Source organism: Helianthus annuus, chromosome 13 (genome assembly GCF_002127325.2).
Source record: "Helianthus annuus cultivar XRQ/B chromosome 13, HanXRQr2.0-SUNRISE, whole genome shotgun sequence".
In the NCBI taxonomy this organism is placed as follows: Eukaryota; Viridiplantae; Streptophyta; class Magnoliopsida; order Asterales; family Asteraceae; genus Helianthus; species Helianthus annuus.
The window spans coordinates 60714640-60734569 of NC_035445.2; positions in this window are offsets into that span (position 1 = coordinate 60714640).

The window sequence follows — 19930 nt, forward strand, 5'->3', positions numbered from 1 at the left end:
GTCAGTCACGCCTCCAAGCGGTAGTACTCCGCCAGTGGGATTTTGGGGGTGTGACAACTGTTGACTTCCTCGGACTCTGCCATGTAGCTTGCTTGCTACATAAAATTATGACAGTGATTTATTTAGGAGTCTATAACAGTATTATCATTTCTAATGATTTATTAACCATGGTATTAATAACCATATTGGTTAATTTGTTTAATATATTTATTCAGGTTCTTTATCATAATAATCCTTTAATTATAGTTAAATAATAGCACAAAAGGCCAAGTCATAGGGACATATTTAATTTATAAGCCAGGATTTTATAGAATCGAGGCATTAAGGCTTGAATCAAAGTTCATTACCTTTTCTTGACAAGGAGTCATAGACCACCACTATCTTTAGTCTTAGAGGACATTAATTATGGCCCATAGGCACTTCATCACTAATGGATGGTTATATAAATAAGAGAAATTGGAATAACCCAATTTAAGAATGACTTATGCGATTTTATCGAATCACATTTTGCCAAGAGTGTTAACATGTTTTCAGATGTTAACAAGGATTTGAATCTTTTAAATAGGTTTTGCCATCTTGGCCACGTCTAAAATGACATATAGGCTAGGTTATACCTTTAAGATTATTTTTAATATTTAACGCAAAGCAATCCTAATTCGAGATGTTAACAAGGATCTGAATCTAATTGAGGAACTACCATCATGGCCCTATCTTAAAATGACACATGGACTAGGTTTTGTCCTTTTTAGATTTTGGTATTTTATTATAATGGCAGATTTTTATAAAAGGAATGATAATTTTTATTTATTTCATAATTTATGTTTATGCATATAATTGACAAAAATGAAATTTTAAATTAAACCATTCCACTACAAAATTTAAAGAGTACATGTTGCCCTAAACGGGACTTAAGAGAAGTAACTTGCCCACGCAGGGGCTAAACAGAAATAACATGCCCGCGCAGGGGCTAACAGAAAAGACATGCCCATGCAGGGGCTAAACTGGAAATACACGTCCTCACAGGGACTGAATACAGAAACAGATGTCCACGCAGGGACTTGATTTAAAGCAAGTAAATTACAATACACATAAATAAATAAGGAATCTTCAAAAATCCCTTTTCTTGGTCTTCCCCTTGATTAAACTCGCCAGACCTTTAAGAAAACCGCGGTGGTTCCTACGCTCTTCTTGGACCTCCCGCTCTACCTGGCTCAACCTTTGGAGAACCTCCTGTTGTTACTCTGGTGGTATCAATTGCAGCTGCGGCGGCTGCTGATGTGGAGGTTGAGGAGGTGGCGGTTGTTGGTACCCATAAGCTGGGTATCCAACTCCCCAGGGAGCTCCATACGGCCCTTAGGGTGGAGAGCATTGTAGTCCCATGCGGCCTGGTATGGGTCAGCATCAGCACAGTTAAAGTTGGTATGGGCCGGCTGCTCAAAAGGGTTGTATGCCACTGAACCGGCGTATGCAGGAATTGGGTTATCATAACCCAATGGTGGTGGCGCGACAGGCGCGGAGTCTACCTCGGAGACGGGGTTTGAAGGCCCACCCATCTGCGGGTCTTCATAGAGTGGCGGGTAGTGGCTGCCACTCGAAGGTTGAGGGGTGCTGATACGCACTCCTCCTCGCACGGACATCCGTGCGTTTGAACTTATTCGCCTCGATGGCTCCAGAGGCGGCTGCTGAACTGGTGGTGGTGGCGGTGGAGTAACCACTACAAAAAGCAAATCCTCAGAGGGATCCTGTTGCTGCTGCTGCTGCTGAGGCGATGAGTGATAAGATGGGGTAAAATACCAGTCATATTGGGCGAATCTTGCCTGGTAGCTGTCTGGACCATGGTAAGGTGATCCATGAAAAGATGACCCATCCGAGATCTCGATGGGGTGTGTAGGCGTCCCGGTTGGAGGTTCGGCGGGATCAGTATCTTCATCCATGTCCATCGCATGGTCTCCAGAGAAGTGGTCTTCAGGTCCCAATGGGTTAAAAAGCCACTGGTTCTTCAATGAGGTTTTCCGGGTTGAACCGTCTCTGGAAAAAGGGCGCCGGGTCATTGAAGGAGTGGTGCGAGTTGGATCATTGGAGAGGGATGAAGGAAGGATGAGAGTCATGGGGCTCGTTTTCAGATTGGGGCCCGAATGAGTGGTGGTAGGATGGTGACGAACTTAACGAGACAGATCGCCTCGCTGGCTCCAGATACGTCCTCCAGTCTTCCTGCGGACTGGTGCTCATAGTGACAGATGGGGTTCGCCTGTGAGAAGGCCCGGCTTCATGGTCGTGGCCTGTGATTGGTGCCTTTCCTCTTCCCCTCCTGAATCTTGGTGGCATGATTGATCCTGTCAACATAAACAAAGATAACAACAAAAGAAGTATATAAAGAGCAAAAATAAAACAAATCAGGATTTGTCCTAAGTTCTTTGTCTAGACTTGGAAGTCGAGGAATGTGCAACTGTGTAACTGAGATTAAACACAAAAGACTAGTGTTTAATTCACTCAGTGTTGGCTCTGATACCAACCTGTCACACCCCGATATTTCCACGTATTACCGGTGGGCCCAGTGGGGAGTATCACGATGTAGTTGATATCATCATAGTCAAACAACACAATTTAATGCACAGCGGAAACTAAAGATGAATCACATTACAAACCGAACAAAAAGTAATATCGAAGTATTACAAACGGACTGTAAAGGATCCACAGGCGGATCAAAAGATAAAAAAGATCATTGTTCAACAGACTTTAACATCTTAAGCTTACAAGTCTCTTTAGTGATGCTAGGAGTAGCCAGCCTATTCCGTATAGTACCTGCACTTAGCCTTTTTGGGAAAATACATCAGTTTACACTGGTAAATACAATTAACCGACTCATTTTGAAAAGAGTTTAAGAAAATTGGTCTGAATGCACGAGGCACAAATATATCTTTTATAACTTGGGACAATTATTTAAAAATAATCTTGTATACAGTTTTACTTATTTGTCGTCCGTCAGGGCCGGTTAGAAGAGCCGGACAAGATTAACTGACACGCCACAGGTATAATGCCCACAAGGTTTATTCCTTTAAGTGGGTTACCAGTTTTTACATATGCAACTGTCAGGTGTATGCCTACACCCCGTGCTTAGGTCGTGGCTATTTCAATGAATGATGCCAAGGATATCCGGGACATGGTCATTAACCCCCAAGGGCCATATACCAAATAAAACAGATTAAAACGGGTTAGGTAAATACATTAATCACAATCCGATTTAAATGACTACACACCCGACCAAGTAGTATTTTTATAATACCGTATCCCAAGCCCGTATAGGGAAAATAAGTTAAAAGTATTTACCTGAGCAAGTATAAATCACAAACAGCGAGTGTAAGTAGCTTTTACCGGGCTCCTAATCTAGAACGAAGGTTTTAATAACCTATTAGATTCTTAACGGGTCTTAATTAAGCCTAGACTTAGACCGGTTAGTTTTAAAAAGAAGATACGGTTCAAAACGCATGATTAAGCGAAGATCGGATTAGAATGTGGTTTAGACCCGACAAGCATGTATACTTATTTAATATGGGTAAACTAGACACATTCTGGATTTTGAGATAAAAATGATAAGGTTTGACCCGTTTCGGCTAATTTATGCAAACTAATTACATAAACCGTACCGAACGTGAAAAGTGCTTAACGGGTAACCAATGAGTCATGAACAGGTTTCCTAAGTTAATATGCCTTAAATATGTTGTGATATCAGTAGGATACCTTCCATTATGCCTAAAATGAATTTAAACTCAAATTATGCCCCGTAGGGGTATTTTGGTCATTTTAAAGCTTTAAAAGAGTTTAAATACAAGTCTGAGTATCAGGTCTGATGTAATCAGTAAAAATATGTATTTTTTATAAGTCATAACAGTAGGGCATTACATATATGCGAAATTTATCTTTTATAACCAAACTATGCACCGTAGGGGCATTTTGGTAATTTCACATAAGCTTTAAAGGTCAAAATTAGAATTCCGAGTTTAAAACTTTTGCTTACTGTTTAATTATGAAAATTTACTTAAAACATCAGTAGGTATCAAACCTTATATGTTAAAAATAGTTTTAACTTATACTATGCGTTAAAAACGCGTAAAAAGGCGATTTTAAGAGATTTCCGGGTTTTATAAGAAAAGCTTATATTTTTATCATTCAAGAAAGCTTAAAATGTTTTATTTATCATATAAAATCAGTAGCAAAAAGTTTGGTATCAAAATGTTATGTAAAACTCATTTTATGCATGAAAAGGGCAAAACCAACAATTACCGAATCAAAGCTATAACCCTATGTTATGCTCAGCCTAAAAATAAATAAAAATCTTCAAAAATCCCAAAATGTTATTTGACATCAGTTGGTAAAAAGTTTGGTATCAAAAATTGGGTTTAGATAGGCTTTATGCTAATTACGCCGTTTAATTAATAAAAAGCTTTCTAATTACGCTATTGAGCATAACTCTTAATCTAGACCTCAAACTGATGTGAAAATTTGGGGACATGTTTATAATTCAGTAAAAAAGTTTATTGTCTTTTCACATTTTCAAAATTCTTGTTTTAAGTTCAAAAGGGCATAACAGTCAACATTTAGGCATATAACGGAAACATGCATATGAATCGGATAACTAATGAACCAAGTTGTATAACCTCAGAGGGTTACACTAATCTATAACCTGGTCCTAATAGAGCTCTAAGGCGTTTCTAAAATATGCTACATTGGGTCAGAACTGAAAGTCAAAGCAAAGGTCTACTTTTGCGACTTTTGGTTCCGAACCGAGCTGAAACTGGAAATTGTCGGGTTGAACATGTTTAGACATGTTCTTACATTAATTACCAAGTCGTATGAGTGATAAAACAGGTTGTATGGCTTCTACATTGTTAATTATGTGTTTATGCGAAAATTTGCTTTATGTTGACTTTTTATAATTAACTTTGACCCGACAATTGACCTAGTTAGAGTGGGAATCAGATAGTGCCCTTTTAAGGGTTTATTACCCACATAATTACCAACTCAAAGCTACTCTTAATTCGAGAATTGACTGGACCATTAGTGATTAATTACTAAGTCAAACCTTAATTACGACGGGTTTGACTTTAGGCCATTAAACTAATAAAACTGAATTAAGAGAGGTTAAGGACACTTACTGAAGTCCTATGCACGATTAATGATCTCTAGGAATTGGTCTTGAGCTCCAGGAATCCTCAGAAATGAAGTTTGAATGGTTTCAAATGAAGTGCCCAAAATGTTGCAAATGGAACTTCTTATATAGTGAGTTTAATTGAACAAGATGGTGCCAAACAAGTCTATGAGGTGATCCCAGATGAGTACAAGTGCCCCCTATGCATGAAAAACCATTGGAGTAGTCCCTGGAATGCAAAACAAGGTTTCTTAGGCGGTGGAACAGGTTGCACAGGCACCTGTCCTGTTTTTCTGTCGCTGGCAGCTTTAGGCGGCCCGCATAAGCTCCCAGTGAAGTCTTATGCAGCCGGTATGAGGCCCAGAAACGGTCAAACAACTTTCAGCATTTGCATGTTTGGTCCCTGGTCCTTTTTAAAGTGGTTTTAACTTTATTTCTTGCACTTTTAACCCTCCAAATTGACTTTTAAGGGCTCCAAGACATAACCAAACTTTTTTAAGTCCTTGGTTAGTTTTATGATCACCCGAAAAGCCTTAAATTTCAACGTTGACGCTTTTAACCCCTCATATACGAATGTTAGCATAACTTTCTCATACGTTATCGAAACCTTGTGAAATTTTTATCACTTATTCTTGTGAGCATAATTAATCGTTACAAAGCTTCGGGTTCGCTAAAAGATCACTCAGAGGTATAAATTAAACATGTTGACACTTTTAACCTCTGTAGTTTGTAATCTCTCACTTTCTTCCACAATTGGCTTCGTATGATTCACAATTCATTCGTTTAAGGTATAAACATCATGTAGGGTTATTGAAAGGTATATTTATCCATTGTTGACATTTTGAATCCTTTTTACACACGTACTTTCTTCGTTTGTCAACTTTAGTCCCTCATAAGTAATCTTTTACACGTTTAAAGCTCATGACGCGTGTCGATATTATATTGGACATGAAATTACGAGGTGTTACATGAACACAAATGTGACGAGAAAGAGGCTGGGATGGGAAACGACTGAAAATTTTAACGACTGTGGTGTGTTCACTATGCGACACATGGAAATGTATAAAGGTAGTGATGTTAGCTTTGAATGCGGTTTTAGTACCAACAAAGATATTCAGAAGATACAGCTGAAAAATTTGAGGATGGAAATAGCGACAAAGGTGTTGTTGTCAGATGCAAACGTATACAAAGGAACCGTTATGGAGCTCGCAAAGGAGACAATACATGGAATGAAAGATGAAAGGGTGCAGAAGATGTTAAGCGAAGAGGCATTGAAACAAGATGAATGTTGGAGGATGCTTAGCAAGTGGAAAACGGATCAGAAAATATAGGTTGTGTGTGTAGGTTACAACTTATTTCACATTTTTTGTTTGGTTATACATTTTATGTTTTTGTTTGGTTAGACGTGGATAGTTGTTGTGATGCGGGTTGATATCAGTCGGTACTTAGTTGATAATTGGATTGTGTTATGATTGATTTGATATGCGCATGAGCATGGTTAGATGTTTTATCTTTTATTATTTCATGTTTTATGTTTGGTTTACATCAGTTGATACTTAGTTGATAATTGAATTATGTTATGGTTGATTTGATATGCACACGTGCATGGTGATGATTAAATGTTGAATATGGTTGCTAAGGAATGATACTAATTGTTAAATCGTACCTTTTATATATATATATATATATATATATATATATATATATATATATATACATACATATTTCAAACATTAAAAAAGACACTATTGCCCTTCAATTTTACATAAGGTCCCTCTAATTAAAACACAATTTACATTTTTATACCCTATTGATCTCAACCATTAGATCAAATATCCAATGGTTTAAAAAACTTCTTACCCTTCTTACATTTTAGACACTTTTTACCATATATATAGGGTAGGGATATGGTAAAAAGTGTCTAAAATGTAAGAAGGGTAAGAAGTGTTTTAAACCATTGGATATTTGATCTAATGGTTGAGATCAATAGGGTATAAAAATGTAAATTGTGTTTTAATTAGAGGGACCTTATGTAAAATTGAAGGGCAATAGTGTCTTTTTTAATGTTTGAAATATGGTAACTATATCATACACGACCAAAAACTCCTACATTCACTCCTTTTTCCTTAAATATCGGAATTAATGATTCACCTTAATTGTAGGAGGTCTTTGGTTGCATATTCGTCATACATTATCATAAAGAGAACTGTAATCAGATTCATGGCCTGGTGTTTTAAAACAACTGGATAAAATTGACTATGATTCAAGTCATGGTGTTTTATCTGGAGACATTGTTCATGGCGTGGTGTTTTAAACATCTATGATTCAAGTCATGGTGTTTTATCTGGATACATTGTTCATGGCGTGGTGTTTTAAACATATATGACTCAAGTCATGGTGTTTTAAACATATATGACTCAAGTCATGGTGTTTTATCAATACAAAACATTCCCAGATTTTAAAACACCATGACTATGTTTCAAGTCATGGTGTTTTATCTGGAGACATTGTTCATGGCGTGGTGTTTTAAACATCTATGATTCAAGTCATGGTGTTTTATCTGGAGACATTGTTCATGGCGTGGTGTTTTATCAATACAAAACATTCCCAGATTTTAAAACACCATGACTATGATTCAAGTCATGGTGTTTTATCTGGAGACATTGTTTATGGCGTGGTGTTTTAAACATCTATGATTCATGTCATGGTGTTTTATCAATACAAAACATTCCCAGATTTTAGAACACCATGACTATGATTCAAGTCATGGTGTTTTATCTGGAATCCAAAAAACATTGTATAAGGTTTTTGCGAAAGATGTTGTGGGGTTGTGTCGAAAAGATAAGAAGAGAAAGGGTGTTACGGTGTGTCATGGTGGTGAGAAGGTGTTTCACCAGGGAGAAGGGAGGGGCTTTTGTGGGTGTCGGTTTGCCGGAAATACGGCCGGAGAAGGTCGTCGGACTTTACTTCGGTGACCGGAGACTAGAGAGAGGCAGATTGTTTCATCTTGGGGGCTATGGTTTTGGTGGGGATGAGGGAGAAAGAATCGTAAGAAATAATATGTTTCCTAAAATTTCTCCTAAAATAGTTAACACATGATCTAGTTTCCTTTAATTGACTTTAACTACTATTAGGAGTAAATTACATTATTACCCTTATTCATTAATATAATTTATGGACACATGTCAACACCAGATTATTTCTTACACTTCTTACACTTTAGCCACTTTTTACAGGATCCTTTACCTATATATATATATATATATATATATATATATATATATATATATATATATATATATACATACCATATATATATGGTATGTAATGTATTTGTTGGGTATGCACATGTGCATAATGCGACAAAACGTACATTTGTTGTATAAAGTGATAGAATGTACACGTGGTATCATATGTAATGTATTACATCTGGATATATTCATGAATGTGCACACGTGCATTTATTATTATTATTATTATTATTATTATTATTATTATTATTATTATTTCATTAAATATTAAACACAATAATATTGTAATAATGAATATATGAAAGACGCATAAATAGTCAGTTAAAAACATAGTAACCAAATTTGACGCATATTCAAATAACAAACATAATAACAAACTAATGAAAGTCCACAGTAATTCATGTCAATAAGGCCTTTGGGTATACTTTAACTTAACTTAACTCCACCTAAGTGATACATCAACTTTTTTTTTCTCATTTCACTTTGTCTCACTCTAAGGAAATGGTTTAACATGTTAACACATAACTCATTTAATGCACTTTAACATTGGGTTTTTGTCTAAAAATAAAATAATAATTAATTTAATCTCTTTAACATTGGTTTAACATGTTAACACATAACTCATTTAATGCACTTTAACACAAGGATGGAGTGGTTTGCAATGTTAGTTAACATGCCACGTCATTGTTAACACTCTAGATGTTAGAGTACACTCAATAGCCTAATAATAAGTTGCATTATATAATAGGTTACCATATATAATAGATAAATCAAAGATCACGAGTTGGGTTGGATGATTTACGACGTCTGGTTGAACGCCTAAGAGTGTGCTCAGGTTCACGAGTTTTCGCAAATTCACGCCTAAGAGTTGTTTGTTCAGGTTCAAACGGTTTTTTCATCCGGGCATGGTCTTTAGATGCACCATAATCAGAAGAAGAAGTGTGCTCGTCGGTGTCATCAGCATCATCGGTTGTGTCGTCGTTGGTGTCATCAAGATCAACATCAATATCATCAGAATCGGAATCAGACAGTGCGAGTCCAGCGGCAATAGCAGCGGCATGTTTAGCTGCTCGTGCAGCAAGTTTGGCAGCCTTGATTTTATCGCAGTTGCGTGAATCATGGTTAAATACATACTTGTTGCATTTATTGCATAAACGGGCGGCTTTTTGTCGTTTACCAGTTTTCTTTCGTTTATCTTTAATTTGTTGACCACCGGGGCCGGTCCGTTGTTTTTTGGTCCCACAACCTTTGTTTCTAATACCTTGAGGAGGATGGACACTTGTGCTTAGAGTTGCAGGTATGTTTAAAATGTCACTGATGTTTGCAATTTTTTGGACGGAACGAGGCTGAGGATCACACGGGAACGATTCAAAAATGCGATTTCTTATGCATTTGATTTCAGAAGACAACGGACGTAAATGATCAGGATTGCGTCTGAGTCGGTTTATGCATTGGGTGACTAAATCCATTATTTCATTGTTGATGATAGCAAACTCGCTGTTGTCAGATGAGTACATGTTAGATATACTATGCACAACTGACGGGAGCACATCTCGTTTCCAACGTGGAATGATGTAGTGGGACGGTATTCGTTCGATTTGGTTGTGACGGAATATACAGAATACATGTCGGCATAGGTATCCAATACGAGTGAACCCAAGACATGTACAGCTTACTGTTTGTTCAGGTACATTGAGTGACACCTGCACATGTGCACAACATATATTGTAAAAATAGCGTATACAGGAAGGGTAATATGCGCAGGTGAATAGGTTATTGTGTACAATAGAACAAGTGAATTAAATGCAATGTTTGATACATGCACATGTGCATAAAAATAATAATAATTAGACAAACAGTTATAATAGTTATATTGAGAGTAACATGCATTAATGGTATATTGAGGGTAACTTACGCAAATACATTGGTTGATACATGCACATGTGCATAACAAGATAATCAGACAAACAATTATATTAGTTGTATAAATGGCTTTGTATAAATGGATGTATCGAGGGTAATATGAACTAATGTTAATATTTAAAAAATATTAATATATGAATGTTATGTTGTGTATATTGAATATTAAAACATATTGGATAGTAAGAACATACCTCGAATTCATTGACATAAGACATGTTTGATTTGCAGTGACGAACAGTGTAATTTTTTACGTTGGTCGATCCAGGACGTTCAATTGGCATGCAGTGGAACATGCCCATGTATATTTCTTTTCGAACTTCAAGAAACATGGACCATGTGTATATTTCGGACGCGTGTCCCTCTATACGAAGACCGGTGGATAAGCGAGGGTTCAATATATCGTTTTTAAATTCGAGATCTCGTTGTGTGTGCTGCTGAGCATCAATACTAGTATCGAAACACATTAGAAATTGAACTAATATGTTAGTTTCTGATGAGTTAACTTTAAAACACGGATTTGAGCTCTCGCATCTTGATGTACTCTTTATCAAACAACACATCGGTATCTCTCTGAAATAACACGGGACCCATTCGTGCCGTATAGCAAACATCTCTGTCACACCCTCAAAATACCACCTAGGGAGTGTCCCTGATAGGCGTGTGACGTACCAGTAATGAGCCACCAATTACATTAAACCCATACAAGTTGTAAATAAAATCCCCATTATTAATAAAAATATACTCAACAAGTTAAAAATGAAAATCAATAAGTTCAGCGGAAGCAAATAGTAAACCAAGTTAAATTGTTTCATAACCAAAGTATGGTCTCATGAAATTAATCACATAATCCTTCCAGTCGACCCATGACCACTCCAGCTACTCCAGACAGCAAGTTCCCCAAATCCAAGATACCTAACGACCTGCGAGCATGTAACAAGTGTTTCAGACAAAGCTGGCGAGTTCACAGTTTTAGAAAACGTTTGTTACCGGTTGTATGTAAAACAGTTCACTGACAATGCAAGTAATATTGTTAATATCTCAATTCCGAACAAGACGGCTCCTGAAATACATGACTGCCCTTCCCACGTACTCCTATCTAGTACTGGGCCACGACTGGGTCATTAGTTCACATCCGTCCTACCTAGGAGCGGTGTGAGGGTGCCAAACCTAAGTAGCGCTACCAACTAATACCCGTTACCCTCCAGGTAACATAATAAGGGACTTACAAGAATGATAGGTGAGATTATTAACCAATATACCCGTTTTTACCCAAAAGTCTTATCCCTCCACGGGATACCCACTGACTGTCCCCAACCACTGGGATGCATGCTCGAATGTAGTGAACTCACCTTTGATTTGCTCGGTAAGACTAGTTAACTGCTTAACAGTCGGTCAAACACGTCCTATCATTGTTTACCAACAACGATCAGTTTATATTCACATTGCATCACGTAGGTTGTCACGTATTACACAAATAGCAAACAAGTACGACACATATCCCTACTGCTTATCATAGCCAGTGTACAAGCCACAAACACCCTCATGATACAAGTTCGTATTCTCCAATATCATGCAATCAATTAGCTAGGTTCACAAGCTAGACCCCATATTACATAACACACATTCAGGTCACAAGTTATTTCGTTTCACTACGTGCCCGGACTAACCACCCTTAACCGCCCATTACCTCATTCACAATTAGATGCGGCCCACTTGACTTTACCGATGTACATGTAACGTGTGCGAGTGTGGCCCAGGTTGTATGGCCGAAATCCAGCTCATGGCCTACGGCCCATAATTAATTTACTAAGGTGATCCAATTGTAACCCAATCCGGCCCCGCCCACTATGTCTTGGACATTGACCTCAATGAGTGCAGCCCACAACCAACAACCCACGCGGGTGTTTACTTAGTCACATGGCCAGCCTCCACTATCAAATGTACAGTAGGCATGGTCCATGTATCTATCATTGCAGCCCAAAATCCTTATTGTTCAGCCCATGACTTAATAAAAAAAAAAACCGAATTCAGTGGCTTCCTATTTGTCTCGCAAACAATCAAGTCCATATTACATTTATGTGTTATACAGTCCTACCATTTGTTAAATCAAAGTCCAACTCACATTAATCAGTTAGGTTTAGTATTGAAACAGTAATCATATGCAACCTACATTTAATTCAATCAAAACATATCATATGATCAAGATTCTAATGACTTCTTTATCACAGGATCACTAAACAACTTCTAACACTTTCAAGTAACCTAAACCATATTGCGAAACATACAACCGCCACTAATAATCGGCTATCACATATAAGTATACATAAGCACATGAGCATTTACAGATCACCGATATATATATACGACATCGTCATCTCGGTTCGTGTCCACACACCTTCGTGTAATCTACGGCTACGCTTACATATATATATATATATATATATATATATATATATATTCAGATTTAGCAAGTTTCAGCAGTCGTAATGATATACGTTCAACGATCACGTTCATGTGTAACACCACATACATACTTTCAAAATCTTCAAATCTACTGTTAGTTTTATGTACATATATATATATAAATATACATACAGGTATATACACACACACATACATAATACACCCACTAATTCAGATTTGCAATTACAAACAGTTAAGCATGATGTCACGTACACATAGATTCACACGTCGAACCGAAACCATGACGAGAAACTGCGATGAGTGTGTTAATTTAAAGAGTTACAGATGCAGGAGAGAGGCCTTACCGGCGATCGGTAGTTGTGCTCCGGCTGAAACGGGGGTGGTGATGGTTGCCGTAACTTAAAAGTGGGGGTGTTAGGGTTTGCGATGTGGGAGACGAAGAGGGATGGGGGGCGGGTTGGTTTTCTTCTCTTTTTTTTTATAAAACTGATCATCATCAAGACATTATGTTACTATTATATATTTTGTTTTTTTTTTTTTTTGCAGAAAGGTCCCTCAAGTTCCACAACATAATGCTTGGAGGAAAAGGTAGTTACATATATTCCCATTAGACGAGACTAGTCCCTCTAGTTAGTAAAAATTCTCAGGAAATGTTAGGGTTTGATTAAGTTTCCCTTTCGACGAAATATTACCTGGCGAAAGACCCCTTTTTCGTCGGCATGAGTTGTGATAAAGAACTATATGAAATCTCTAATTATTAAACTCTAATTGAACTATATACAACACTACACAGATAGTAATTAAACTACAGGATTCCAAAGTCAGTGATGTGTGAAATCTCATGTTGTCACATCATCCCCAACTTGAAAGAAATTTCGTCCCGAAATTTGACAAGTAATCCGAAACAGTAAGGCGTTGACGAAGGATGACTGTGGATTTTCCGCGGGTACCACATCATCCCCAATTTGAAAGGGAATTTCGTCCCGAAATTCGCAATCGACAGCAAAAGTTAGTTCAACCACCTGAACAATTGAGGATATTAGAGCTTTAACAGATCTTTACGTTCCCACGTGATCCCCGGTCCACGTCTTGAGTTTCAACGAACTCTCACTATTGTCATACGACTATGTTAATGAACCTTGACTTCCTGGTCCACGCTTTCGGTAGGTCTCCTGATATCGCAACTAACCATTATCCTTAGGCACTCGCAAGGGTATCATAAGCGTTTCATCGGACAAACACTGCTTTAGATCCGAGACATAATTGACGTCGTGCGCATTACCCAATTCGTCGGGTAACTCGAGTCTGTAGGGCACGTGATCGGTTTTCTCCAGAATTCTGAATGACTCAACGTAACATAAATTAAGCTTACCACGCTTCCCAAGCATACCACACCCTCCCAGGTGAGGCTTTCAACATTATACGCTTGCCCACAGCGAACTCCCAGTGTTTCCTAAGCTTATCAACTTTGTTGTCGGTCACTCGATGTCACCAAACGTTTTCCGATCCAAGCAATCTTCCCAAGAGTTTCGAGTACAAGTCCTGGACCTGTGATTAGATTGTTATCCACCTTAGTCGCCAAGGAGATTGGCATTATCATCCATGCACTGTTTTCGTTACTCTGTCCGGTTGTCCTTAAGTGATAAGCAGTGCTCATACCTGGACGTGAGCCAAGGGTGTTGTGTATTGCCGGTCATAAATCAGCTATAACTCAAAATCAAAGGTAACAGGAGTTGGCACCTCGTGCCTAAAAGTCGCCCCTCTCAGTGGAACATTCACAGCTGTGAAGACTCGTCAGTTTCCCTGATTTGTAAAAGGGCGTGCCGGCTACATGAGTCAATCAACGATCACCCAATTGATATTGTTTCCGTTCCGAGTTTCGGTAAACCAGTTGACAAACGCCATCGCCATCTGTTCCAATCTCCAAATAGGTGTTTCTGATTACTGACACGAACCAGAAGGTTTCTGATGTTCCACCTTGACTTTCGTACAAGCCAAACGTCGTTCACATGCTTTACTGTGTAGGCCTTCAAGCCTAGTTGCCAATACAAGATCCTCCGATCCTAACATATTCCATCAAATCCAGATGACCAGCATATCGAGGCTGGTGTGCTTCGCCCAACACAAGTTCCCTCGGATTATTGTACAGTAGAATCCATAGTTGCTCCTCCATTCCCCACATGGACCCAACTCGAGAATCCTCTTCCTTCAGCGCTTCATTTCGAACAGGGTGAATCTGACTAGGTAGGCTGGAGTCAGTAATGAGCTGCACACTCATACGCGTTTAAGTTCCATAGTCGCAATCATTCTTTCGAAACAAGGGTACACGGGAGGCCCTTGTGATCGGTCTAAGTAGTGTATTTGGTACCGTCCAAGAAATGCCTCCAACTTAAATTCAAAGACCATGGTTTCCAACGCAGGTTATGTCTCGTGCACTCTTCTTGTGAATCCACTACGTAAGCTATCACTTTCTCGTGTTGCATCGATGTGTAACTAGGACTCTGATTCGGAGCATCATGGTATACCACTAGATCATCCATACCCTTAGGTAAAGACGATGCTCAGTGCATTGCAGAGTTGGGATTCGAAAGCTGAAAAGACGTCCTCCTGTTTTGTCTTCCACGAACACAGCACCCTGTTGTGCTAAAGAGATTTAAGCTACGCGATCTTCGAAAATTCCACGATGTATCTGTGACAGTCTCTAGCTAGACCAAGAAACTATTGTATCCCCGATGGATTCTTTAACGCCGATCAATATCCAATAAAATGGATCTTTAGCTAGATCCACGTGTATTCCCACTTCGTTGATTACATGACCAAAATGTACCCCTTGAATCCAGGAGTTACACTTAACAGGACTTCGCACGGAGTGGCTCCTCCCCCAGGAGCTCTAAAATAAGATGCAAATATCACCCATGATGTTCCTTTCTCCTGGAATGATTCAAAACAATGACAATAAACACAGGTGATTCATATGGTCCATAAAGCTACTGATGTGTTGATTAACTTAATGATCATGGTGTAAAAGTCGCAATGGCCGCATTGCGTTCGATATGCCGTTCTAAGAGCATTCTCTCCTTGGACTTCCATCTGATTATAGTTTGTTCGTTAGTCAATCCTCGAATGGAAGCTTGTCCATCGCGAATGGTCGACATGTTGTCAATACATGGTCGAGGCAAGCGGTCCTTAACTGTTACTTGTTAAGTTCTCGATAATCAGTACACATACGAAAAGACTTATCTTCATGGATATAACTGGGGCTCCCCAAAGCGAAAAACTAGGTCCGCCAAAATTCATGTTCAACAGTTCCTGTGGTTGATTAGATAGCTCTTGCAACCCTCCTGGTGCAAGACGGTAAGAGTTCTAGTATTTGGAGCTACATCTGGCGTGAGATCGAACTAAGATTCTGTCTAACAATTGTGGAAGTAATCCTAGAAGTTCTTCAAGTAGCTCACCGGAAGAAGTCACAAACAACTGGTGGATCCTCGATCCTCTCTTCCTTAGCCTTAATATCAGTAACGGTTACTAACAATGGCGGGGTAATCCCTCCGTAGACACTTCTGGGCTTTCATTGCAGAATTGGTGCAATCATCTACATCACTCTGTTACTTTGGAACAGATGACGATTCTCCACTAGGGAGAGAGATACGCAAAATTTTCTCCTCACCAGGTATATCTGCGCGATATCTGGATAGCCAACCCACACTAACTACTGCATCGAAACCATCAAGGATAGTAGAAGGAAGGTCGATGTCGAAAACTTGTCCCGCAAGGTCGGGTTTGCATCCCAACGAACATAGAAGGTTTCAATTGAGTTGTCATCAGCTGATTCCACAACAGGTTCGGTTTCAAGAAGCATCAGGGTTAGACAAAACAGGGATAAGGCGATTAGTTACCAAGAACATGCAGGCCACCGTGCCATTATATCCCTGGCATCGTCCACGCCAATCCAAAATTCCCTTCCATGAGTATCATTTCTAGTGTTGCTGTTTTCGTTACCAGGATTTCCAGTACTGTCGTCGTTCCCTGGGTTGTTGTCGTCTTGGTTTAACAACGGCCAATCCACGTCGTAGTCACCTTCGTTTTCATACTGTAAGCTACGATTACGAGTATCTTGTTGTTGCCACGACTGTTGCCTCTAACGTCATTGCTTGAAACAGGGTCCTATGACCTTTCACCAACAGGGTCCATCTTTTCACATTTCATGTCACGTACTAAGGTACTACTCACTGTGCGGGCAGTTACACATTTCACTCTACAGTCAGTTGTCATCGAGTATGTCCCGATTGGTTCGTAAGAGTTGACTCCCATGAGCCGCTGACTCGGGTTAAGAATTCGAGTAAAGCCAATTTGCTAGTGTTCGTTGCCGGTAATCAGGGTCGTCCTAATACTGAGATCGGTGAGGTACTATGCTCGTCCTCTTGTCCATCGTTCTTGCAAGATGATTGAATAATACACGGTATGTAGCTAAAGTGTTGCGGAAATGATCGCACTTCGGAATCTAAGGCGTCAATACGTTGAGTTCCAGTAAACGAAGGTAAGTGAGAAAGGTATATACAAATCATTCAATGATGTAGCATCCAACTCAGGGACGTTCATACAGGCACCTAACGTTCTACACCGTTCTCTAGGCGTTCAGATGGGTGTTCAGGTAATACTCGATAGCATCGAGATTCGAAAGGATTCAGAGAGAAGTGAAAAGATCATGTTCAAGTAAGAGACAATTACTGTTATGACTCTTATAGACTGTTGTGTTTCACATCGATCAAATAACGGAACGGAACCCCCTTTTCACTTGTTAAGCCTCACTGGGACGCGCATGCACCCCACATTATTATTATGTGTGCACCCACAATAATATTGTGATTTGCATGCTCATCTCAGCTCCTCCTAACTCATGTCAAATGATTCCTCAAACTCAAGTAGCAAACAAAAAGCATCACGAAACGTGGGTTACGAATGTTTAGAGAAATACCACCCTATCAGTCATATAACACATGCAAGTAATACATGAATTCAAACTGTTGTGCTAGACGTGCAATCACATGCATTATCATATGTAAGTGTTCACTAGTTACGCAGTACAATGAGTATACGAGAGACGAACCTTGCAATCTGGAGCTGAGTGTCATGGTCGATTTCGGTACTGTTCGGTTATAGTCTGGTTTTATAAAAACGTTTTAAAACCAAGTTCACTATAACCAGTGGCTCTGATACCAAACTGTCACACCCTCAAAATACCACCTAGGGAGTGTCCCTGATAGGCGTGTGACGTACCAATAACGAGCCACCAATTACATTAAACCCATACAAGTTGTAAATAAAATCCCCATTATTAATAAAAATATACTCAACAAGTTAAAAATGAAAATCAATAAGTTCAGCGGAAGCAAATAGTAAACCAAGTTAAATTGTTTCATAACCAAAGTATGGTCTCATGAAATTAATCACATAATCCTTCCAGTCGACCCATGACCACTCCAGCTACTCCAGACAGCAAGTTCCCCAAATCCAAGATACCTAACGACCTGCGAGCATGTAACAAGTGTTTCAGACAAAGCTGGCGAGATCACAGTTTTAGAAAACGTTTGTTACCGGTTGTATGTAAAACAGTTCACTGACAATGCAAGTAATATTGTTAATATCTCAATTCCGAACAAGACGACTCCTGAAATACATGACTGCCCTTCCCACGTACTCCTATCTAGTACTGGGCCACGACTGGGTCATTAGTTCACATCCGTCCTACCTAGGAGCGGTGTGAGGGTGCCAAACCTAAGTAGCGCTACCAACTAATACCCGTTACCCTCCAGGTAACATAATAAGGGACTTACAAGAATGATAGGTGAGATTATTAACCAATATACCCGTTTTTACCCAAAAGTCTTATCCCTCCACGGGATACCCACTGACTGTCCCCAACCACTGGGATGCATGCTCGAATGTAGTGAACTCACCTTTGATTTGCTCGGTAAGACTAGTTAACTGCTTAACAGTCGGTCAAACACGTCCTATCATTGTTTACCAACAACGATCAGTTTATATTCACATTGCATCACGTAGGTTGTCACGTATTACACAAAGAGCAAACAAGTACGACACATATCCCTACTGCTTATCATAGCCAGTGTACAAGCCACAAACACCCTCATGATACAAGTTCGTATTCTCCAATATCATGCAATCAATTAGCTAGGTTCACAAGCTAGACCCCATATTACATAACACACATTCAGGTCACAAGTTATTTCGTTTCACTACGTGCCCGGACTAACCACCCTTAACCGCCCATTACCTCATTCACAATTAGATGCGGCCCACTTGACTTTACCGATGTACATGTAACGTGTGCGAGTGTGGCCCAGGTTGTATGGCCGAAATCCAGCTCATGGCCTACGGCCCATAATTAATTTACTAAGGTGATCCAATTGTAACCCAATCCGGCCCCGCCCACTATGTCTTGGACATTGACCTCAATGAGTGCAGCCCACAACCAACAACCCACGCGGGTGTTTACTTAGTCACATGGCCAGCCTCCACTATCAAATGTACAGTAGGCATGGTCCATGTATCTATCATTGCAGCCCAAAATCCTTATTGTTCAGCCCATGACTTAATAAAAAAAAACCGAATTCAGTGGCTTCCTATTTGTCTCGCAAACAATCAAGTCCATATTACATTTATGTGTTATACAGTCCTACCATTTGTTAAATCAAAGTCCAACTCACATTAATCAGTTAGGTTTAGTATTGAAACAGTAATCATATGCAACCTACATTTAATTCAATCAAAACATATCATATGATCAAGATTCTAATGACTTCTTTATCACAGGATCACTAAACAACTTCTAACACTTTCAAGTAACCTAAACCATATTGCGAAACATACAACCACCACTAATAATCGGCTATCACATATAAGTATACATAAGCACATAAGCATTTACAGATCACCGATATATATATACGACATCGTCATCTCGGTTCGTGTCCACACACCTTCGTGTAATCTACGGCTACGCTTACATATATATATATATATATATATATATATATATATATATATATATATTCAGATTTAGCAAGTTTCGGCAGTCGTAATGATATACGTTCAACGATCACATTCATGTGTAACACCACATACATACTTTCAAAATCTTCAAATCTACTGTTAGTTTTATGTA